A 25,464-nucleotide genomic window follows, 5' to 3' on the forward strand; every position below is an offset into this window, starting at 1 on the left:
ACCCTCTTTAAGTTGGATTGTTCACTCTGCCTCCTTTTACTGGGAAGTCACAAGGAGCCTTCACTTCCTTGCCTGGGAGGCCATGCACTACATAATTGTGGGATGAAAAGCCCTGCTAATACTCTAGGAGATGCTTACAATTGTACAAGAGGGTGTGGGAAGTAATAGGGTGATGGTGAAAGGGACAGAGCCATAGTTCCTTCTTATCATTCAATGAAACTGATGAGATGCATAGACTCCTGTGATTAAAAGGGTGTTGGACTGCTACTGCTCTTCATGGAAGCTCACAGTAGAATCAGCCAAAATTTCCCCTCAGGACTGTTGTGCATGTGTGCAGCTGAAGTGCTGGGGTAGGGAATACCTTTCCTGACATCTACACAGTTTGGACTACATGACGATTCCCACCCAAACCTTGCTTACTGCTGTTTACTGGGCATCTGTGCCCTTCAACAGAAACTGTGTTATGTTAAAAACATTGGACAATCTTGTAGCTGGAACAGGTAGGAATGGCCAAATCCAGGGGTGTCAAACAGAGCAGCTCTGCAGGTCATGCAGGAGTTAGAGGATGTGGCTGGGGGCATGGCCTGTTGCAGAAGCCAGGGCCTTTGTGCCCTGGTGGACGTGGCAATCAGCAGCAGTGGGGCAAGTGACAGCTGACACAGCCCCAGCAACCCACCAGTCACCCTGCCTGTCACCACTGCTGTTGATCTGTCTCCCCAGCCATTGGCCCCTGCTGCATGCTCCATGCTGATGGACCTGGAGTTGTTGCCATGGCACAGGGATACAACAGTAGCAGCTCTGGCATGGGCACACAGTGGAGGCCAGAACTACTGTCGTGCAATCCAGGTCAGAGCTGATCTGCTGCTACTGCATGCTCCCAGTTGGAGCTGTAGCTATTCCCACCACTGTTTCCCTGTGCTTTGATCTGGATCTGGCCTTCAAGGAACCCTGCAGTCCAGACCTGGGTCAGGGACCAAGGTGAGTTTGACACTTCTGGCCTAATCTAGTATTTTTTCCCTGACTTTCTGCCCATGATTCTCAATATATTAAAAGGAGTTTATTGCAGCAGATTTACAGTTCATTCCAAGTTATTTGTGACAAAAATAAATATATGGCTTTTGCCCAGCCCTTCTACGTGAATATTACATATGCCTGTCTGCTCAGCTAGTGAGCTGTAAAGTGGAAGGACAGAACTAATCTGAATTCTTGCAGTTTGTGAGACTTCATCTGTCAGACTAGCCTCTTGAACAAGCACCCTGGGAGTTTACTGGAAAAAATTACTTTAACAAACAACACCCTCTCAACATGCGCAGAAGCCTAAATGCAAATCTACGCCCTTTACAGAACAGGCAGGAGTGTTTCATCAAATTATCTAGAGAAAATAAATAAACGTGAAGTGTTTAGGAAAATATATCAAGACAGACAGGACAGACAGACACTCCTCAGAGTTTCAGTTGTGTAAATCAGAAATCACTCTTTTAAATCAGGGGCGTTCCACTACATTTAAAGCAAGGGGAGAATCAGAATCACTGTCTACTGTGTGTACTCTAAGAAAATAAGATATGCCTTTCTGCATCAGAATCCATGTCCATTATCACTATCTTGCTGCCATCAGTGACTAATATATGATGACTTAAAGGCAGTTGACAGAAAACAGATGGCAGATCAAAAACAGATTCACAGAGGACAGCTCCGTTGGATTACATGGAAAAAGAAAAAAAAAAAACAGGGATGCATCCTATGCTATTCCTAAACCAATAAAGAAGGGGGGATGTGACACAGAACAGATCATGTCCCATTCATATTTATTTATTTATTTTTAAGATTTATATCCAGCCCAACCCAAAAGGCTCAAAGCAGCTCTCCCCACTGTTTGCAATGGTAAGCAACAAGCTACTAGGCCAGACAGACCACTGGTCTGATCCAAAATGGCCCTTTTTATGATTCCTTCTTCTCAAGACCAACAAATCACTTAAATGATCCCTCATAAGCCTTCAAAAATAGGACTTTTTGGCAGACGCTAGAGTCATAGAGTGATCTCATGTTCCTATATTATAGGATACCATTAAACAATCAAGAGTGATTCATTTTCACTAAAACTTTCATAATCTCAAATTTTCTGAAAAGGAGCTGACTCCTGGCTTTATTGTTGAGGGTGAATTCTATTATTTCAATGTATAATACAAATAACATGCCAGACTCTGATCTACTTTACATTGTTTTAATTCTCTTGAATTTGAGTCATTCTGAATTCAGGGAAATGCATGAGAGGTAGGAATAGTATAAAAAATCCACAACCCTAGGATAATACCCACTAGTGTGATTTCATCCAGCATCTAGCATGATATATAATCTCAAATGGGGCAGGAGAGAAGAAACTAGTACACAAGTACTGGATACCATTCGAACAGGTTTTAGGGGCAAATCTCATATCCGATTCTCTTCCTCAGAAAGCTATACATGTAATTAAAGACAATGCAATTAGAAAAGTTTCAAAGTCCCTGCCCACATAAGCAACCCAAATTTGAATGTATGTCTACAAGATTTTAATAACTTTGCAATGTAAAACTGGGCAGCCCAACTCATTAGTTTTATTGGAAATCTATCAAGAGTTTTGCTTCGGATCAAGCTGGAGATACTACAAGAACTACATTTTTTCCCCACGGCGTATTAATACTTCCTGACTGAATTGGAACGTACAGAGGAGCACAAAGTAAAAAAAGTAAAAACATGTTCAGCAGATAGGAAGAAAATGTATGCACACAACTAGTATTGCATAAATGAGATGTTTCTATTTGGTGGGCTGGTGGTCAAACTAACAACTTTCTCTCATTTCCCAGTTATTTACCTTTTTCTCTCTCCCCAAAATTACAAGTTAATTTTGAAATGAAAATATTATTCTGAAATTTAAAATCAAACCTTTCATTCTGATAAAACATTTAGACTTTTCTAAAATTCCATCATCTCCTTTTCTCTCAGTTCTTTTTTGGTCAAAACTATTTGCTGAATTCAACCCAAATTTATTAATTGTTTTGGTCCCCCTGAAATTGCATTTTTGGCAAACATATTCTTCTCCAAAACAATTTAGTCTAGCCCTACAGAGAATCCAATATTCTAGTTGGAAGGAATTCTCCCTTCATCTGAGCTAATTTAACTTAAAAAGAGCAGAACCACCAAATGGCTACAGAAAGGCAGCTCTTTGAGCCACTAGGAAGATTTATATGCAGGACAGGCAGGCAAGCAATAATGCCAAAGTTGGCACACTGCCTCAGACTAAACCACTGATGACCTGGCTACTTGTGTTCTTCACCCAGTGTTTCATCACTTTGTGTGGTACTAATTCACTGTAGGTGTGCTGCTGATGGATGAACAACCAGGGTGATGCATGGAGATGCTTCAACATCTTCCAGCAGATTACCCACTAAAGGGGGCCACTACTGGTATAGAACCTCAGGTCTACACCCAAACCTTTTTTTTTTTTTTGGTAGCCCTGATATTATAAAATTATCTGTGTCCTATGGGTAACATAGTGGTCAACAGACACCTGGGGTGAAATTCTAGCCTTCCAAAGATGTTTGCAAAACTTTTAGAGACTTCAGAGAGGGAGAGGATTACACTTGCCCGGTCTACAGCAGGGGTCATTGACTTTAAATTCCAACTGCAGCATTCCCTTTGTTGAAAATTTATTTTCTGCTGGATCATCCTCAACCTTCAGTCCAAGGTGGAGGTTGTGACATCTGCACAAACAATTCCACGCTGCTGGACTGGCTCACTGGTTTCAGTCCAGCTTGTAATTGCCTGTTCCTCAGTGGTTTTGAGCTAACTGAATAATACAAAATTGAAGCAGCTTTGTTTTATGTGGCCCAAGACTACAATAAGCCTTAAGAGAGAGGGATCTTGTACAGCACCCTGCCAATGCAGAGCTATTGTTTGTGTCATTGAATTTCTCAGCTGGTGACCTGTCCAATACTATGGCTTATCCAGTACTGTTCTTGTTTAGGATGATGTGGATACCATTGCCTGAATACATATGGTTACAGCAATACTAAAATATTTGGGATTTCTATAATCGACTTTCATCCAAATGTGAATTCCTTAACCATCCATTGTGAAATAGGTAAATAATAATGTTCCATTTTATAAATGAGGACACTGAGGCCAGAGGTGTTAAGATACTTGCTTAATGTTACATGGAAACCCATGGTAGGTGACTCCCTTTACTAACAACATTATTTTTCCTGTCTAAAGCTGCCTGGGGTAGGTTGGCTAAACTGAAAAACACTTTAATGAATCCTGTTTTGTTCACCCATACCTTTTTCTCCTTGGTCTCACGACGTGGACTATTCCATAGTGAAAACCTGGATTTTTAAAGGCAGTAAATGTTAGATTCCATGCTACAGATAGAGAGGAGCTCTTTAAATGTGAGAGTTACTAGAAGTCATGGGCAACTGGTGGCACCTTAGTCGGGGGGGGGCATGTCCCCCCCCCCGGTGACAGGGAAGGACGTCCCCCGTGGGCGATTGTGCTGACAGGTGCGTGTTCGGGGGTGGTTCCTCATGGCCAATTGTGCCAGCTGGAAAGTGACTGTGGTGCTCCTGGAAGTGACCGCGGTGCTCCCACTCCCCAGCTGGCACTCACAGGGGGGTACCAGTGCTCCCGCCTGCCCCCCATGTCTGTCGCCTGAGCGGGGAGTGCGGCCTGTCAGGGGGTGCATGTGCACCCCCATGCACCCCCTACATTTTGCTGCTGCAAGAAGTTGTGCTGTCTGCCAATTAACAAGGAGGCGGGTGGGAATGCAGACGTGGGGAGGGAGTTCTCATAGAAAACCTTAGTAGTGCCTTTTCATCTTTCTCCAAGAAAGTGCTTGTTTTAGAATGAAAGAATCCTGTTGTATATTAAGTTTTGGAAATCATATCACTTTTTAAAACTCCCCTCACCTTTCTTTGTACCTCTTCCCACTGTATACAGAAACAATTTAGGCTTTTTTCCCAGACTCCATAAAATGTAGTCTGGAAGTGGCGAGTATACTTAAGGCTACAATTTTAATGAGCATGGAATCCTGGGAATAGCATTCATTCTAATGAATGTTATTTTATGTCAGGCAGATTTACAGTTCTGCCCATCTTTCCTCATCAAGCTTTATCTCAATTAAATCACTGTTTATATTAACTATTGTCCTCTGTATTATTATCAAAGCCAAATAGTTCTACCTCCTAGGCATCCACTTAACCCGCCAACAATCCAGCACCGATTTGGAACATCCCCTCACTACTGACCAGAGCTAACACTTACCCCAGTTAACCTTGTGCTGTAATTATATGGAACCAAATCAAGCTGCTAAAAAGCTGTAGTGAAGGATAGGCTATTTGAACCATGCTGGCAACAATCTGCAGTGGTTTGCCAAGTTTATCAGGTTTATTTTCTTTCTCTCATTTCCAAAAGTGAGAGATTCTGGTATCTTCTACTGAGAGTGAAGTATTATACTACCACCCATAACCAAAGTGCCTGAAAGCCATCCACCTGCAATCAGTAGCAACCATAAAGCCTATAGTGGACTTCCTATATTCCCTGAAAGTTCTCTATGAGCTCCAAAGTATTTGAGAAATATTTTTTTTTCCTCTTCAATATCTCCCCTTTACTGTTGTTGATAGGGCTTCATTATATAGAAGGGGATACCATTGGTAGGGTCAGGACTATCATGAAAAGGCTGTGCAAAGTTTCCTAAAGACAGTCAAACTAAAGATTCACTAGATCTTCTTTGGAAATTTGTTCCATAGCTATATCACCTCAACTGAGAGTGCTTTGTATCCAGCTCTCATGCATTTTCCCCTGGGTTCTGTGATTTGTAAAGTCTCAGGAGTGCAAAATTTTCATGAATTCAGTCTTTGATATACCCGAGACTTGATCCATTCCTTGCTTTGAAACTTAAGGCTGGGACTTTAAATTGATGTTGGCAGCTAACTGTAGACCTTCAAGATTTAAGTCAATATACTCACGGTGGCCTAAACCAGAGAAGGTGGACAGCTTCATTCTATAGCAGCTTAAGACTGTGCATTATTTTATGATTCAGTTTTGGACTGACATCTACAGCTAGGTCCTTGTCTGGGAGGAAGGGGCAAAATTTCCTAATAAAGACTGATGTAGAAAAAGTCAAATTACATCAAATATCACACAGTATTCCAGTGAATAAAAGATTAAAAGAGAAAGATAATACTAACAGTTACTAGGGGTGTGTGAAACAGGCCATATTTGATTCAGATTCAGCCCGAGTTGTGACAGTGATTCGATTAGTTGATTTGGATCACTGTCCCTGATTCAATTCAGCTGAATCCAAATCTGAAGATTCAACGCTAATTCAGAGAATCAGCGATTTGGCCATAGATGCAGCTTTAAACATTTTTTTCTACATAGCTTAAGGTACCAGGCACAGCTCATGAATGCTGAGATACTGAGGTAGATGGAGCATCCCACAGGAGTGTGCCAGCAGCAGGGGGGGGGGGGGGGGGGGCGGCACCCCCCGCATGCTCAACAGTGAACCCAGAAGTGGACCGGAAGTACTTCCAGTCTACTTCTAGGTCCACCAGGGATTGTGCAGGGGGCCCCCCTGTGCCTCCCCAGCTTGGCAATTGATTATGGGGGGACCTCAGGTGCCCCCCACAGACCCAGGAGACACCAGACATTGAGCCAGGAGAGGTGCGGGGGGGTGGGGGGGGAGGGCTCCCTGTGTGCTCCCCAGCAGACCCGGAAGTGGACCAGAAGTGCTTCTGGTCCATTTCTGGATCTGCTGCTGAGCACGCTGGGGAGACCCCCACACTTCTGTGGGATGCTTCATGTGCTCCACCATCTCAGCGTTCACAAGCCACCTGCTACCTTGAGGTATGTAGAAAAAACATTTAAAGCTGTGTCTATGTCTGAAATCGCTGGATCTTTCCAAACCAATTTGGAGGGTTCCGATTTGATTCGGAGAGATTAAAGGGTCCTCTGATTTTATTCGTTTTTGGAGTTTCAGCCACCGAATTGAGTTGAATCTCTACTGAATTGAATCAGGGACCGAAGCTTCACACAGCCCTAGCAGTTACCCCTCCCATCTGCATATAGGCAGGATATCTTATCACAAATTGCTGGGCAAGATTCTTCTTCATGACACAAGAGTTTAATTCATTCACAGAATCTGTTACCCAACTTGGCATGGCCACAATGCCTAAAAAGTAGCAGTCCTACCCCACCCTATCAAAAGCCCACCTGTGAGAGTGACTGATGTATGACTTGACTTTGTATTTAGGCACGTTAAAAATGAAACTAAGCACTTACCATCATTGAATAGCTAACTGCTCTTAATTAACTAAATATAATTTTATGGTGAGGGGACTGCTTCCCATCTGCCCACAAAAACACGGCCAGTATCTTACCTCTATTGAGGAAATTGCTCTACAGTTTCTATGCTTAGTTGGTATTTTCAGAAGTCTGAGGATTCTCATTAGGAACATTCTTATCATCAAAACCTTCTTGTCCAGAATAGATTCAGATAGTTTCCCCCAAGAGTTAGTATGAGCACATCTTTATATTTCTTTACAAAATTGTCCCAGGAATCCATCAACCCCTGGACTCCTGCTAGGTTTTATGGCCTGAATTGCTTCCAGAACCTCTTGTTACTTATGCTTCTGTCCAAAGGTTCTTTCTGTTCCTAAGTTGTCGGTGGGAGTTCAACCAAATGAAAGAACTTATTGTATTTGGTAGCATTTGAGCTATCTCTTCCTGCATAAATATTTGAGGGGGACATTTTTACATGCTTCATTTAGACACGTTAGTTAACATTCTCCTTTTTGTAAGACAATTTTATTAATAATATACATCCAATGGCACTTGACTAGTTTACTGAGCTACTGATGTGACATGGATCTTAACATCATTCTAACCTTTAATATGCTTTGTCTTCTTGTTGCCAGGTCACCAAAAAACCCTTTGATGCGTATAGTATAATAGCTCAGTCAACAGTATTATCTCTGACCTGAGTCTTTCAAATATATCACTGAGTTGCTGAAATTATGGGAGGGGGGGAAAAATCCAGTCTTTAAACAAACACTTCATGCAGCTTATGATCTAGTTAGCTGACTATACTTTCCAAAAAAATAAAGAATAATTCAGTGCCGCGGGGTAGGTCACAAGATGCCCCTCAACTGAAACATGGTTTAAAATATGGGCATATTTCATGGTCTGGTGAAGGGTACAGTTCTCTGTTCCAATGTTTGCACTGTTGATTTTGGAATACTTCATATTCCTGCGAAGGCAGAGGTCCAGAGACTAGGGCATTAGCCTGAGTGGTGGGATACCCAATTTCAGTTTCTGCTCACATAGACTTCCTGCATGGCATTGAGTCCCTTAGTCCCCCTGTGTGCCTCCAGTCCTGATTTCTAAAATGGGGGTCTTCAGCCCCATTTCAAAAAGTACCATAAAAATACACATAATAATCTGATGCAACACTCAGATACTATGGTAACGGCAACCATCTAAGCACCTTGTATAGATGTATTCTGCAGTGTATTCACACTAAAAAAAAAAAAATTACATATAGTGGGGAGCACTTAAAATGTTGCCTTAGAAAGAATAACTAACCAACAGTAAGAATGCTTTTTATATGCGTTTTATATCCCGCTGTGGAGTTTTATTCACATGGAGAAGGAAGAAGGGGTGTATGTGTGTGTGTGGGGGGGGGGGCTAACATGCTGTCAGTACTGGTTACTATATAAACCCCAAAACATTTTACTCTATTTTGTGTGTGTGTGTGTGTGTGTGTGTGTGTGTGTGTGCGCGCACGTGTGTAAAAAACAAACAAACAAGCAAACCCCAAAGACACAAAGTAGTAGTGGAAAATTTCATTGTCATTTTCATCTCTTGAACTGGGTGGAATCTGCATGTCTGTTCCTTTCAGTGATGATGAGTTGTTTTAAGTCACATAAAAAGAAAAATACTGCTGAAACTTTTGTGAAATTGATATTTTGGGATTTGCTTATTCTCAGCAATTTGAGTTTAAGGTCTGGATTCAACAACAAACCTAACTATGTGTGTAACTACGCACATGAGCAGTTCTACACAACTACTCCAGTAATTAAGGTTAAGTATATATAAAAGTATTGTTATTGAATCAAGTCCTTAGAAACTGGGGGAAAATTTTGCCTTTCCGGTATGCTGACACATTCCACAGATCCAAAATGTTTCTGTGCTGGCTGTGTCCCTTCCCTTTAGTTTTCTTCTTTTGCAATTTTTTTTGTAGCCAGTGAGTAAAGCAGCAGTACTGGCCAACATTTCAGCGATCTGGGTATTGACAAGAGGGAATGTGATTTATCTCAAATTCTTTCTGCTTCAGTCAGTACTAAAAATCAGGATGGTAACCAAGGACTTTGTCACCTATCCATTAAACTCCATAGGTAATCTTTCTGCTCTAGATGGCCAAGCAAGTTACATTCCTTCTGCTCTTTCACCGTTATTGTATTTAGGGCTGCCACAGTAATTCCCTGGAATAAGCTAGCCAACAGCTGGCACAGCACTTATGATTGTAATTTATCCTTTTCAGACAAAGCACATGGAAGTATCTGTTCTGTTAGGAGGTAGTTTAGACAAGCAAATAAGTCAGTCAGCAGGAGTTGACTGGTGCAAGTCAGGACTGGCTCCTTGCTATGGTAAGAACCTGTACCTGGGGAATTCCAGTCATAACTGATATGTGTAAGTGATGTGTGGGGCTTGTTCTTTTTCTTTCTTTTACATTTATACCAAAAAGTGCATTTCAATTCAATTTTTTCCATATAAAAAGGAGACCAAGCTGATAAAAATTCCAAGATGGATAAGAAATGTTCTGTTGAATTTGGCAAGGGCAGGGACCTGGAAAGCATATTTTCTCCTCCTCTTTCAAGAGACACATAAAAATAACCTAGCTAAAATTACACCATACCACTTACACTTTGTACTTCCTATTACAGGTGCCTCTCTCAGAGATAGTCAATCCTGGCTGGCACTGCCTAACCCTCTTATGTATTAGGCAACTTGAAATTTGGAATTAAAAATGCTTTTAAATGAAAACCCATGAGTCCCATCAGAGCTAGGTTTTCATCACAAATCCAAAACTTAGTCAAAGTTCAATGAGTACTGACATGCCACACAGAGAGAGAGGGAGAGAACATGATACATCATTTTATCCTGAAAGCCTGGCAAAACTTCAGTTTGGCCCCATAATTCCTCCATTTCAGCTTCCTACTGCTTTGAGGCTTACCGTTTAGAATGCAACATCCTCCTCCATAGCTCCGTGAGGTTGCTAAGATGTTCTCTGCTGCTGTAAATATTTGTCTGGCTAATGGCCTGGGAAGGGCATTGTCTTCATAAGCAACTGTCCCTAGAGGGCTGGGTAATAGAGCTGCAGCTTTGCAACCTCACTTGGAAGTCATTTGACATCTCTTTGAGTACTATGACTATGCTTCATCACCATGTGAATATATCACAAGTAAAGTTGCTTTATGAAACTGTTTATGAAACTGTGCTGACATGTAAGCAAATTGCTATCACACAGTGAAATCTGTGTTTTTAATTCTAAAACAGGACTTACATAGTCTAAGTCGAGGAAGCTCCTCAGGCACAGCAAGCCAAATTAAAGATCTGGGTGGTTGGGGGGAATGGAGCTCTTGCTTTCTTTGGCTTGGGCCAAGACTTTTACAACTATATGTGAAGCACTGTGCAGGTTCCTAATTATTTTAGGCATTTAATTCTCTCCCTGAAGCCTGTAGGGATTGAATAGCTAAGACCACCCATTTAGTTCTGAAATTGCAATCCTTAATCCACCTTGTGGCCTTACCATAAAATTTGGTGTTCAGATCCTACTGAAACTCTCCCCTATAATATGGAGAAAAAAAATCATAAGATTGTCCCAAATGAAGGTGACAAGAAAGCATTAGCAATTGCTCTTGTTCTCATGTTAGGGCAGATCAGATTTTGTGTGGCTTGTGTAGGTGCTTAGCATCTGTAAGCAGTTAGAACAAAAAACTAAAGATTTGGGATTCACAGGGTCGATTTCTGGGATTGCCACTGACTCATGTGATCTGAGGCAAGTCATCACCTTCAAATAAGAGGTAATACTTTCCTACCTCACAGGAGTATTGTCAGCTTAAAATATGTAATGTTGATTTAAAATCCTTGATGAGAAACACAGAATAGCTCCAATTTAATAAAGTATTTATGCATGTGCATAACCGCAAGCATGAGAATAGTTCCACTGGAGTCTCCTGGTCAATGAAATAAATGTCACTACACATTTAAATTCCTCAGGTGCTTAGATACATTTCTGACCAGGGACTTGTAACTTATTTTTCCATGTCTATATTTCCCCCTTTCATTCTGCAGCTGGAAAAGAATTTTCATAGCTCAATTTTCACATTTTGTACCAAATAGGGGTTGGACGCTCTATGAGATGCAGAGCACACCTTGAGAATTCAGGATGCTCATAAACATTCAGGAGGTACTCAGCACCCCCCTGATTGGGCCATATCTATGTAAAGTCATCCAAAAAGAAGAAATTGCAGGATATCTGAGGTGAGGTCATGTAGTGGTAAGCCACATGACAGGCATTGCTGTTATCTGATCACATTACATGGAATGATAAATGTCTTGCTTTAGTCCAATGGCATGCAGTAAAACTGCTCAGTGCATATATACCCAACATCACCTCTCTTATTCATCATCCACATTCACTAAACAGGAAACAAGGTAACTTTCCTTATCCAGCTTAAATTAGCTGTGTGTGCAGCTTTAGCGGAGTGACACAAAGAGGCGATTAACACCATTCTTTTCAAAGTTTAAAAATACAAGTCCTTTTTGCAGAACAGCCCCAGCTAATAAACTTAACAGAATAACTATCTGAACAATTCTAAATTTACTATTGCTTCCTGTAAAAGAAAGAAAGAAAAAAAAAAAAAAAGAGAAAGCGAAAGAAAGAGAAAAGACATTATGGCATTAGCCACTTCTGTTAATGTAATCAAGTCAATGGCAGAAACTTGGCTTGCCATTTCAGAAGCAATCATTTCAAATACCATCAAACACTTTTTTTATTTTTTTTTCGTAGAAAAATATACAAAAATGCTTTTCCTTCCTTGTTGCTTCAGCTTCTGGTTGCAATTCAAATATCTCAAAGTCTTGACAATAATTGCAACATTTTGTGCTGCCAATATAGGCAAATGTAGTTCTAATTTATTTGTATTTCTTTCAATTTCTGTTAAACAGAAAGGGAATATTTTGCACCTGGATAGATGCCTGTGTTTTTGAATCACAAAACATCAAGCATCTTGACCTATACTGATTTATATCCATTATGTCTCATTTTTCATAGAATCATAGAAAATTAGGGTTGAAAGGGACCTCAGGAGGGCATCTAGTCCAACCCCCTGCTCAAAGCAGAACCACCCCCAACTATATCATCCCACCCAAGGCTTTGTCTACCAAGGTCTTAAAAGCCTCTGGGTAGCCTGCTCCAGTGCTTTACTACCTTCCTAGTGAGAAAGTTTTTCTTGATATCTAACCTAAACTTCCTTTGTAGAGGGACTCAGTCCCATGAGACCGTTGCTCCTTGTTCTGTTATCTGCCACCACTGAGAACAGTCTAGCTCCATCCTCTTCGGAAAACCCACCAGGGAGTTGAAAGCTAATATTAAATCCCCCCTCAATATTCTCTTCTCCAGACTAAGAAGTCCAGTTCTTTCAGCCTTTTCTCATAAATCATGTTCCCTGGGCCTCTATACATTTTCGTTGCCCTCCACTGGACTCTCTCCAAACTTTTCTCATGTCTTAAAACAAAATAGTAATGAAACCCATCTTTCAGAAGCAATTCTAATATCTTCTGTCCTAAAATTTGGTGCATGTCTAGAGGGATGCTTTATAGTTATGTAATTGTGAGAGGAGCAGGGGATTCACAGGTAGTAAGAGGCAAAAACAGAAAAGGGAATGTGATGGCAAACAAAAGGCAAGCTATGTGCATTTTTACTTTTAATATTGAAGAAACCATGTAAAAATAATGTTCAGATTAAAATCTTTTCCTCACCAGCTTTTTGTGCCACAGCTTTCTGTTCACAGGACATAGGAGAAGGAAGTAAGTGACACAAATAAACTAGTTACAATATGTGAATTAGTTTATCAGAAAATTGGCTACAAATTTGTTGTTGAAATGTTTATACAAGATAATTTTGCCTGACAAAAAGTGTGGATATGCAAATGACAGTTCTATGATGCCCCACATTTTGTGGTGCCATTTACAAAACCATCCATGGGGCACCATTTTCAAAATACGTGGCTGGACATGTACTTTCTTGTGCCTTTTCTTTCCCTCAGTCAGATATTCCACCGTTCTTCCTTAGAAAAAGAAAAATGAAGCCAATAAGATTTTGTTACATAAACACCTGCAGGAGTTGGCCTTATTTTTTCTGAAATATTTTTCCTCTGTATAGTTTGTTTCTTTAATCTGAAGGAGTAGCAAAGAAATGTAGATTTGATTCAGCAAGAGCACATGAGCCGCCCAACTCCTGATTGAAAGGTATAGCAAAAATATTTATAGCTTTAATATATATATGTATAAATTACTTTTTATCCTTTCAGTTGCATGTTACAAGAAACACATCTAGGAAAATCAGACCAATAAAAATCAAAACAGTCCAGGCAGGGCAGGAGGGGAAACAGGTCTTATCCTTGGGTTTCCCATTCCCTTACGTTCTTGAGCTCTTCTGTTCTCTTTCCCTTCTTTATTTCCCTCACCAAGAGAAACCATGACTCAGGTTCACCCAAGCAAGGAATTGCCACATGCTGTTCCCTCCCCACCTCCTCCCATATTGCATTCTGCACATGCATACCTCTCAGTCAACAATAACCAAAAGCCCTTATTCCACTGTTGTGAACTGTAGCTGACAGGGGAACCCAAAAGTGCTCGTGACTTCATAGAAAAGCTCTATGTGATCCTTGTTGTGTACCAAGGATAGCTTCTTTTAATACTTTTAAATTATAAATAAAAATTAAATGGAAGGATTTTTTTTTCCATTCTGAAACCACTATTAATCTACAGGTACATGCATAAAAAGACTAGAGTCTTGAACTAGAAACAGCAGAACACACCTGGGAACTTTGGGCCTGAACCTGTTCTTGTGGAAATTGGGGGTAGGGGAGGGACAGGGAATATCAGTAGAAATTTGGCTCTTGACTTGAATGCAAGCAGGATCAGGTTGGAGCACAAATGTGGGATTTGCCTTCACCCTAGAGTGAAACTGGACCAAAAACCCAAAAGGTAAAACACCTGTAAACAGAAGCAAGTTTGAATACATTCAAAGATGAATTCTGAAGTCCACAACCAACTGTAACAGATATGAATGAATAAAGATTTCTACTGAAAAGGACTTAACAGTTCCCAACTGGTTGTTCCAACAAGGGGATCTGCTTGGCAGGATGTGTAGTAAATCATATACTACTGAAAAGGCTGAGAAGTAAATGGCAACAGGCACAGATAATGCAGTGACAGCATTTTCTTTCCTACCCTCAATGATACTGATTTCAAGGAATAAAATGGATTAAGTGACCAAGTACTATAGATTATTTTTTATTCTGTGTCTTCAGTAAGATAACACGATGTTAAACCGACTCTCTTGTACTTTCTTTCCTTGGATATTTAGAATATACACATAGTGTGTGAGGTCCCTTTAAGGATAAGGCTGCATTTCTTCTCTTCATTCTTTCCCTTTTCTCCCTTCATCAACTTCCTTTCTTCCAAGGGTGTTTGCTGCCTCTGGTTAGTGCTGAAATGTTGGATTCTTCCCTCTGCAGCAGGGCTGTGCAAAGCTTCGGATCATGATTTGGATTTGGAGATGATTTGGACAATTTGGAGGCCGAATCTACGAATCTGAATCGAAGCACTAGAAGCTTTAGCCTTTCTGAATTGATTTGGAAGCTCCAAATGAAACCTGCCAAGTTTCAAGTTGATAGGTGTGGGGGTTTCTGGGAAATTGCACCTCATGCTTCTGACAAGCAAAACTCATGACATGGGTGACCCTGTGTGTGTGTGTTAAGGCACAAGGGCATGAAAACTGCAGGGGTGGTAGCCCCTGCTATGGCCACAAAGCCTGCCAGCTGTCAAGGAGATAGGTGCAGGGAAAGTCTGGGTTCTGGGACCCTGCACCTCTGGCCACAGGCAGGCAAAAACTCACGACATGGGTGCTTGTGGGACTGTGTGTGTTCAGGTGTGCCCTTCCTGGTGCTGGGGCCTCTGCACACCATGGCAGTGTGCCCCCATGAGGCCTCCTCCTCCCCTACAGCCTTGGTCCAATCCATCACTGTAAATGACGGCAGGTCAAAATAACTTAGCTGGCTCAACACCAATAGCACCAGCAGTATCAAAGGTATCCAGACAAAACTGTCACATAGCCTTTCTTTTTATAAAAGAATTGACAGCAAGAAGTAAAGATGTTGTGTTGGATATATGTTACTCGTGGTTTGTGATGGCTTATCTTGTGTTATGTTTATTATGAAAAAACCTGAAATAGTTAGAAAAATATATCTTAGGAAGCTTTTGGGTTGAAAAATCCTTTGTCAGGCTGAGGAAGTACCAGCACTTGATGCGTCTCCCAGTCCTAGAGAGAAGGAATAGTAAAGAAGCCAGAGGCTGGCCTGGCATGCAATGCAGGCAAGAAAGCCAGTCAGTGAAAATGGAAATGGAGGTGTCAGAGGGTGAGGGACAGGCTGGGATGAAGGGGGAGGGGATGAAGGGGATGTAGCAGCGCAGGTAGAACTACAGAGGTACCTGGTGAGTCAGATGTCCCAAGTTTTGCCTGCTTGCAGCCAGAGGTGCAGGGCCCCAGAACCCACACTCCCCCTGCAGTTTTCACCCCCCTGTGCCTTAACACACACACAGCGTCACCTATGTCATGAGTTTTGCTTGTCAGAAGCTTGAGGTGCAGTTTTCCAGAAACCCCTGCCCCTATCAACTTGAAACTTGGCAGGTTTCATGCCCCAGGCAGCAGCTACCCATCTGTGCAAGTTTCACCTGAATCAGGCAAAAAACAACAAAGTTATAGATATTTCATTGATTCCCCATTATACCCTCTGGCTGGATCGTCAAATCACCGAATCTTTTCCAAATGGAATCAGAAAAGCGATTCGGATGTCCAAATCAAATCGGATTAATCCGAATCCGAATCAAATAGCTGCCTATTCTGCAGTCTTCTTTTCCATATGTTCATCATCCCATTTTTCAGCAAGAAAAATGCAAACCTGTTTAAAAACCGTTGTAGTGAAATAATATTATTCTTAGCACATTTATCCCTCAAGCAACTGTTCCTGTCATAGGACTTTGCTCTTTGGGGTGGTAACATTTGGTTGTCTCTCTGTTTACCAGTTCAGCCACTAGTAAATTGTAGCCTCTGGTGCAGTGAAACATTTTTCTATGCACACTTAGAACAAAAAGTTTCCAGTACAGTGGCTACGTATATTGAGAAACAGTCACATCCAGGCCAATATGTAGTGGGGAGGGGGGAGAGGAGGGGTGAGAAGGAGAGGATCAAATGTCCATAGCTAGTCCTTAGATCAGGAAATACATAGGGACCAGAATCAGATTGTATCTTTAGGGGTTTCTCCAGATAGATTCATACACAATCCCCCACCTTAGGCAGAGAGAGTATTTTAGGGATGGGAAGCATGCTCCAGATGGCACATAACTCACTAGAGCTAGAGGCAAACCTAGACAATCTTAAAAGATTAGAACAGTCCTGTGCTATCAACATCTGGGCAACTACAGAATTAGCCCTAGAAGCAGGGAGAAACAGCTAATCCCTTTGTAGTTCCCTCTCTCAACTGTGGAAGCTAAATACAGCTAAGATTTTAGCCAGAAGAGAAGAATTTCAGGTTCCATCTGCAGCTGGTAAGGACTTGTTTTGCATGTTAATTTGGTTTGATTTTTTTTGGTGATAAACAAGACTGGGAAGGGAAACCTCATTGACTTTGCCCATTTTGTTTCTAGTAAAAGGTTCAACCAGCTTCTACACCCTTTGCTTAAGACTCCAACAGTGATAGCACAGTTGAAAAAGGAGGGTCAAGATTACTTCAGAAAGGTGCCCAAATATTTGGTCCAAATGAGCCCAGCTTACAGATGAGTAGACAATCTTTGATGACATTTTTTTCATAAAAAAATATTTGCTGAAGCCCAAAATGCTCTGCGGAAAATGTATATCATTTTTATGTGTTGCAGGGGTGTAGGTTGTGGTCACGTTGGTCTAAGGACATAGGCAGACAAGGTTCCTTGGGTGAATCTGATATCTTTTATTAGACCAACTCAAATAGTTGGAAAATAATTATTAAGCAAGCTTTTGGGTTCAAAAACCCTTCATCATACTAAGGAAGTTTCAGCAGTTGGTGTGTGCTCTTCTTGGATGGAATGAAAAGTAAAGAAGCCAGAGGCTGGGCTGGGCTGCATACAAGACAGGTAGTCAGTGAAGATGTAGATTGAGGAATCAATGGGTGAGAGACAGGCTGGGGAGAGGGGGGGAAGAGAGAAGGGGAATGAAAGTGGAGAGATACCTGGGGAGTCAGCTGTCAGGCAGGTTATAATGCGTCATAAATCCAATGTCTATATTTAGTCCATGATTTTTAGTATCTAGGATTTATGACACATCATAACCTGCCTGACACCTGACTCCCCAGGTATCTCTCCACTTTCATCCCCTTCTCTCCCCACCCCCCCCCCGCCCGCCTGTCTCTCACCCATTGACTCCTCAATCTACATTTTCACTGAGTACCTGTCTTGTATGCAGCCCAGCCCAGCCGCTGGTTTCTTTACTTTTCATTCCATCCAAGAAAAGCACACATCAACTGCTGAAACTTCCTTAGTCTGATGAAGGGTTTTTGAACCCGAAAGCTTGCTTAATAATTATTTTCCAACTATTTGGGTTGGTCTAATAAAAGATATCAGATTCACCCAAGGAACCTTGTCTGATTTAAATTAGGCATTAGCCCTTTGGCAAGCAGACAGCAAAAAAAGTCATTGCTCACATGAGCAATTGCTGTAGTTCCCAGAACAAAATTATGGGATAGCAAATGGGAGGAAGTAGCTGCAATGCTAGTGAATGGGACAAACGGTATCCATTTGCTGAAGATGTTCAGCAGGGATTGTCAGATGTGGACCCCAAGACCCTAAATTCCCCTTTTTCTTTATTGAAAAAGAGAAACAACGTTGCAATCCCTACACTTTTCTGAATAAACCAAATTTCACACAGAATTCTCTCTCTATCTGCCCGGCTATTTTAAAAGGGTACATTCACATTTATTACATTTTACAATTTTTAACCCCATGAGAAAGGACAGAGTCAGTTTGAATTACTGTCAATAATCAGGAAAGATGTTTAAACTCTGATTTTCCCATGAATTGGATTATTAACATTTATCTGGCTTGGCATTATGTCTCACTCATGTTATACTCAGTCTTAAACAATTAGAATTACAATATCCTACACTGATCACTTTACAAGCAGCAATTAAGTTGTAAATGCCTTTAAGGTAGTTGCAAGTATTATTATACACATTTTTAAAAAAGCATAAACAAAGGCTTATGGTTCAAATTGCCCAGTGTGATCTAATAAACTTAGGGCACAGCTGGAAACAGAACTAAAGCCAGTCTTAATTCTTTGCTCTAACCACAATATTATGCTCCTTCCAAATCAAGTCTGTGTCCATATTTCAACACACTTGAGATTATGAATCTTACCATCTGCTTGCTCAATTTCAAAATATCTGTAGTTGAAGTGTATAGTTGGAACGTGAGGATTCTTCGGGTGGATAACAGAGCTTACACCCATGGCACAAAATGGTAGTTTACCTAGACAGCAACAAGCACATAAGAAGTAGATTTTAAAGAAGAGAAACCAGCACCATGAAGGCTTTCAAACCATGGCTCCATTCCTACAACAACTAGCTCTGTACAGAATCTCATTGAAGTTGGGGGACTACAAAATGGGTCTCACAAAAAGGAGCTAATTAAGAATTAAAGGCTCTCTCTCAGGATTATTGCTAAAATGTACAGCAAAGAGCTGGTACTGTGTGCATGCAGTCTCCTCGCCAAACAAATCACAATATTTGCAATATGAAAAAATTCAGCGATCTCACTCTCACAGCTTAATAACTATTCTCCAACTATTTGGGTTGGTCTAATAACCCAAGGAAACTTGTCTATTATTTTTACAAAACTTTCTCAATTTCTGGTCAGAACAGATCTCTTCAAAATTGACAAGTTAAATCCCAAACTCTGCTGAATGCCCTTCAAACATTTTTTCAGAAAGGCTGGAGTGGAGTAACACTGAATTAACAGTTATTTTCTAGTTTGACATGTTACAAAAAATAAAAGAAAAAGAAAAAAAAAGTAATAATTTTTTGCTTCCAACTCCCCAAATGCTGCATATTTCAGGGGTGTTCTTTACCAATGATGGCTACCAGGCAGCATGGATGCCACAAGTGGCACCACCAGCTTCTGTGGCAGCATACTGGGCAGAGGATGTGCAGTACAATGGAAGACAGAGCTAAGAATAGATCAGATCAGGAAGGGAGTGCAGGGCAGAAGGCAGAAAGCAAAGCAGCAGCTAAGGCAAGAAAAGAGGATCAAAATGGCACTCAGGGAAGATGCAGGGCTAATTTGTGGCATGCTTGCTGTAAAGATTGCCTCCACTCCTATAAGATACTAGCTCTTATTTATAGTACATTATGTTTTAATATCTAATAAAACATCATAGCAGGGTGGAGGGAAGAGAGAAAAAAATAAGGAAAACTTTTAATAGTGTTCTTAGATTTAGTATTTCTTTGGTTCTGTAAGCAGGGGTTGGCCACTTACGGCCTATGTGCTAAATCTGGCCTGTGAATCTGGGAGATTTGGTAGCATTCAGTGGCAAGGAGCTTTGCCCACACTGTGGCCAAGAGAAGCAGTGATGGTGGCCATGGCTGGGTCCTAGCGCTGGCATACCTCAGACCCATGCTAGGTCATTCTGACCTGCTGCCAGAAAACATTGCTGACCACTGCTATGGCATTTTATATTACTTAGACTTTTAAGCAAACATGTTTCTGACTCATCTGGATACTAAAGAGAGGTTTCCTATTTCCTTACATATAGCCCCACAACGTTCTACTGGCATAGTAAACGAACCAGTGCGTGGGAAGAAGAGTTCTGTTTGTTCAAGTACCGCTTTTTTAATACTCTGTGCCATTGTACTTTATGTAAATGGATACCGAGCTGCAAAGGGGAAGTATTGTTTACCCTCCTCTTTAAGAGGGTTTTATAACGCAACATGCTGAGCTCTTTTGCCCTGATCCAGCCATGCACTTAAGCATGTGATTAACCGCAGCAACATGGACTATTTCACTGAAACCAACACTCAGCAACTTGCAAGACTGAACCCTAAATCTCTTCCAGCTGATCAGTCTTCTGAAGTCTTTATCAGTGACTTGGAAGTGGGTGTGAAAGCACACTGTCCAAATTCGCTGATGACACAAAGATGTGGGGAGAAGTGGGCACACTGGCGGGGAGGGTTTGAGAGGGTTGATCCCTTCTCAACAACATAGTGGTTGAAAGGGATCTTGGAGTCATTGTTGACTCCAGGATGGACATGAGCTGCCAGGGCGAGGAGGCAGTCAGTAAGGCTAACCGCACCTTGCTGTGCATCTACAGATACATCACAAGCAGGTCCATGCAGGTGATCCTTCCCCTCTATGCGGCACTGGCCAGGTCGCAGTTGGAGCACTGGGTCCGGTTCTGGGCACCGCACTTCAAGAGGGATGTGGCTAGCATTGAGAGGGTCCAGAGGAGGGACACTTGCATGGTCAGGGAGCAGCAGGCCAGGCCCTACAAAGATAAACTAGATTAAAGGGCCTGAATCTATTCAGCCTCCATAAAAGAAGGCTGAGAGGGGATCTGGTGGCCATCTATAAACTCACCAGGGGGGACCAGTGGAAAATAGGTGAGGCACTGTTCCCCTGGGCACCACCTGGGATAACAAGGAATAACAGCCACAAATTGATTGAGAGTAGGTTCAGGCTTAATATCAGGAGGCATTACTTTATAGTTATGGCTGCCAGGCTCTGGAATGGGCTTCCAAGGGAGGTGGTGCTCTCCCTTACCTTGGGGGTCTTCAAGAGGAGATTGGATAGATATCTGGCTGGGGCGTTATGATTCCAGGACTCGTTCCTGCCCAGGGCAGGGGGTCAGACTTGATGATCTGTTCAGGTCCCTTCCAACCCGAGAAACTATGAAGTCAACAGGATTCTTTTCATTAACTTCAGCAAACCTTGGATCCATTTTATATTACTCAATGATGGTTACATACAAGTTGGCAGACAGTAGACCTTTTGTGAGAACTTTACATTAATGTTGAGTTTAACTTCTGCAGTATTCTGCCACTGTGAAAGGGGGAAATTCAGAGGCAATAGCATGATTTCAAAAAAGGGACAATGGTGTTAGTGGCCAACAGTTTTTGCCTTAAAACTATGGTATTTTGAATAATAGACACAAAATCCTTTTCATTCTGTAAAAGCAGCAGTGCATGCAAAATACTATGAAACAAGAGGTCAATGGTTAGATATTAGTATCCTCTCATTGCTTCAGTGTCCAACTCATTCCTATTTGGAGCTTAGTTGCACAAAATTCATGCACATCGCACTGAAATAAAAGTTTATGAAGCCTTTTCGCAGCCCACTGCAACAATGGGCATGTGTTTTCATTGACATAATAAATGTACAGTAGAATGCGTTTAATGGAATGCATTCATATCTGTACCAACAACTTGATAAATGTACAGTGCTTTCATATCACTAGGTGTAAAATGTTTCCTTAGATCTGTGTGGGGAATAATACTCACAGAGCTTTTCTGAAAAATATAAATCCATTTGATTTACAGTTTACATTGGTAGCCTGAGAACAACCAAGAGTCTCAAACATGAAAGCTAAATGTTTTACTCTTTCATTCATATTTAGACACCCAAAGCAGTAGCCTGAATTTAAAAAGTGCTAAATTCCAAGAATTATGACTAGAGTCAATGGGAGCTTTGAAGTGTAGAACATTTTTTGAAAGTAAAACTGCTAATTCAGGGGTTGTCAACTGGGGGTACTTGGGAAGCCCCCAGCGGCAGCAGAGCAGAGAAGCAGGGGCACTTCTGCTTTTGCCAGCAGCACTTCTGGGTTTGCTGCCAGTGCTTCTGGTTTCGCCACGGGGGACCCTCCTCCCCTATCTGCTCTGGAGGACCCTCCCCTCCCCCCCACCTCCTCACTTGTCGCTTGGCCAGGGGACTCCCTGCTTTTGGACTGGCCACCAGGTGTACACCAAACAAAAAAGGTTGAAAACCCCTGTGCTAATTGAAACATCTAAAAATGGTGAAAAATCCTGATCAATATGTCTTAATATCTGTGCAAAAGGATGTCTGAAAATGAGGGTAGGGACAGTTCTGTTACAGTTTACATTCTTACTTTAAAAAAAACCCCAACAACTTTTTTAGGAGCTGATCTGAAATCAAGAAAACATCTTCCTTTGACCTCAAACAGACGTGGAGTCCAGTCATCTTAAGGCGAATAGCAAGTGCATTGCCAGTGTCCAGCTCTTTTCCAAAATCTAAATGTAAGTGTACACAATTCTGAAAGTCTGAATAAGTTATCCATAATGCTTAAGACTAAGCAAAATAAATTAAAAACTCAGGCAATCTTAAAGTAAAGTCATCACTAGGATCTTAAAATAATCAGCTGCACAGGACAAGGTAAAATACTCAAGTGCTTGCCATTTGCTGAAGTCCTTAATTTCAAACAGAAAAAAGATCTCCAGAATCAATTTCTTTATGATCATTGTCAGTGTATTTTCCAAGAAGGTAAAGAAACTATTCCATTTGATAAATTTCTATTTTTCAGGGGGAGGGGAAAAAAAAAAGATATAATTTGTAGCATTTCAAGAAAATGTTAGACTATATTGCAAGATTTTTCAGTTCTCTCTATAACTCTGGTTAAAGGATTCTGTATATTTTCCAGGGATAAGGATTTGTTATAAATTTATTTGGAGAAAGGTTATTTCTAAAGAGAAGGACAGGATGAATTGAGATATGGCTCATTGGAATTTAGTGAACCATGATAATTATATACTTGTGATATCCAAAACATGTGCATGCAGTAGCAGCAGGAATATGTTAGACATCATCATGAACTTTAATGGAAACTTTTCTGACAAGTAGACATTAGCTCATTGTATAGCATCTTATGTGTGACTATTGTTTGTTTTCAAGTGTGACTTCTGGAAGAAACGAAGTCATTACTGCTTAATATTTTCTACACTATGGCAGCTTCCTGCAGCTTGTTTTGGTTTTAGACAGCTAATATAAAAAAAAATCCACATATTAAAAACTGAATCATGGAGATTCCCCACATTGTTTTAGTGTCTTTATAATGAGGAAAAAGTCTGTTTCTCTCTTAGGGAGGAGTACCACAGAGCTTAATTGAGAGGGAACCAAGAAAGTTCTATAAGAATAATTCTTAAAAAACCCCAAAAAACCCAACCCAAACAAACAAAAAACTGAATCAAACACACACACATCACATTGGCTAAATTTCCTTTGTGCATTTATATGACCTTCTCAGTCACAGGATATTTTGGGAGACATTATATGACTGACAATGCTAAAATTGTCCCTGGTAACCACTTCACCAATTAGCCCCTGGTAACCTATCCACCAATTAGTCAGCTAAAAGGAGCTGAAGAGGGGCCTTTTCTTATATCCTTGGAGCTCTTTACAACTAAAGAATCCAGCCCATGAGATTTAATAGAGAAATAAGATTCATTCTATTGGATGGGTAAATCTTCTCAGCACATTAGGTACATTGTGAAAGAATCAAACAGGCTCTCATAACCTCGGAGAAAATTCTACAATGCTTTAATCAACCATTTTATATAGGCTTGGCAGAATTCAATTTTTTTTTATCATTTTGATGGCTAAAAATGGGTCATTTTTTAGTAATTTATTTATTTAAATGTTCAAGATTGCTCAGAGTTGGAGGGGTGAGGGTGCAGACAATTTGGTAATGACAGTATACTGTTAAAAGCTTTATAAAAATAATGTAAAAATATAAAAAGTAAAATATGTATAAATCAATAAACGATACCTGCTTTAAACCATTCTGTTCATTCATCAGGAAAGAGGTGGGCAGGCAGGGACCAGAAGAGGAGGGCAGTGGCACTCCCAGAGTTCTGGGAACACAGGGAGATGCAGTGGGCTCCCTTGGCCCCCACGTTTAGCTGGCCCGCCCAGGCAGGACTCTAATGCCACCCTGCTGAAGTCTTGAATACTCTTCCCCACTTCTCCCCCTCTAGGCTTTGGGTAGAGGTTTGTTTAAGTAGCCTATCTCCCTCCAGCCAGCTTCCAGGCACAGGAGCAGCTAATTGCTTAATTAACAAGTCATTAGGCTACCCATTGTTTTCCTCTTTGTTTCCCCCTGTCCACATGTCTCTTTTTCCACTGTCCAGTAACAGGGCTGAGGGTTCCCCGTTACAGAACCCTTTCTTTAAATTTTGATTTTTAACGATGGAAATTGTTTGCTTGTGGGTGCGCGGTGAAATGGCCATTTATCAATTTTTAAAAATCCAATCCTGCCAAGCTTGATTATATAGAAAGGTGACTATTTTATAGTACATTTTAAATACTTTTTCCTGTAGTTGTCTTACAGTATTACACAGCTATGTACAATGTTTCAAGGAATATAAAAGTCTAGGGCTCCAACATTCTTAGACTTCAGTAGGAAACAAAAATTAAGAATGACTAAATATTGTGCCAGATAGTTTAAAAATTAGAACCATCATTAATACTTCTTTTTGCAAAGGTAAGAAAGGCAATTTTACAAATAAAGGGAACAGGTATAAAGGAAGTGATCAATGTCTGAAGAGTCAGTGCCAGAGTTGGGACCCATGTCATGATACCCAAGTTGCATTCTGATACTTTAGATGTAGCACTCCAAGGTGTCAAAATTAACACCTTCTTTCAGAAACACAACTAGTTAGGATGGAAGGTACCAACCATTAGTGCAAAATGAAAAGGATTGCAAAATATTTACTATTCCTCCCCCACCCTTTGTTTTGTCCTGCTCCAGTATATTCCATCTCCAGCTATAAAGTTCAGGTCTTGATAGGAATTTATCCAAAACTTAAGGGTTTTCAGATACAGATCCTGAAACGAAAGGCTCTATATTGTGCCCTGAAAGTTTTCTGGCGTCAGTATCAGCTGATGAAGACATTTGAAAAGCATTTGGATCTAATAGAATTTCTGAGCTCCAACCAAAAACAACAATCTAATTGTCTCGCCTGAAAGGGAGGCTCAGCTTTTGGGCTTCCTGTAACTGTATCTCCTCATCCACTGCCCTGCCAGGTATTCTTCAAAAAAAAACAAAACAAAACA

At 41.0% G+C, this 25,464-nt stretch overlaps 1 protein-coding gene across 2 annotated transcripts in view; it reads left to right on the forward strand.

The window, feature by feature from the left end:
- The window catches only part of COL8A1 (collagen type VIII alpha 1 chain), a 170,842-nt gene that overhangs the window by 80,446 nt on the left and 64,932 nt on the right, over positions 1-25,464 (forward strand). The window contains exon 2 of one of the 2 annotated variants that reach the window (XM_014603997.3): positions 22,534-22,652. The exons of the other annotated variant lie outside the window; for it this stretch is intronic. The gene's annotated coding sequence lies outside the window, so the exon portion shown is untranslated. The remainder of the gene's footprint in view (positions 1-22,533; positions 22,653-25,464) is intronic. 2 annotated transcript variants of the gene reach the window in all.

Source organism: Alligator mississippiensis, chromosome 1 (assembly GCF_030867095.1).
Source record: "Alligator mississippiensis isolate rAllMis1 chromosome 1, rAllMis1, whole genome shotgun sequence".
In the NCBI taxonomy this organism is placed as follows: Eukaryota; Metazoa; Chordata; order Crocodylia; family Alligatoridae; genus Alligator; species Alligator mississippiensis.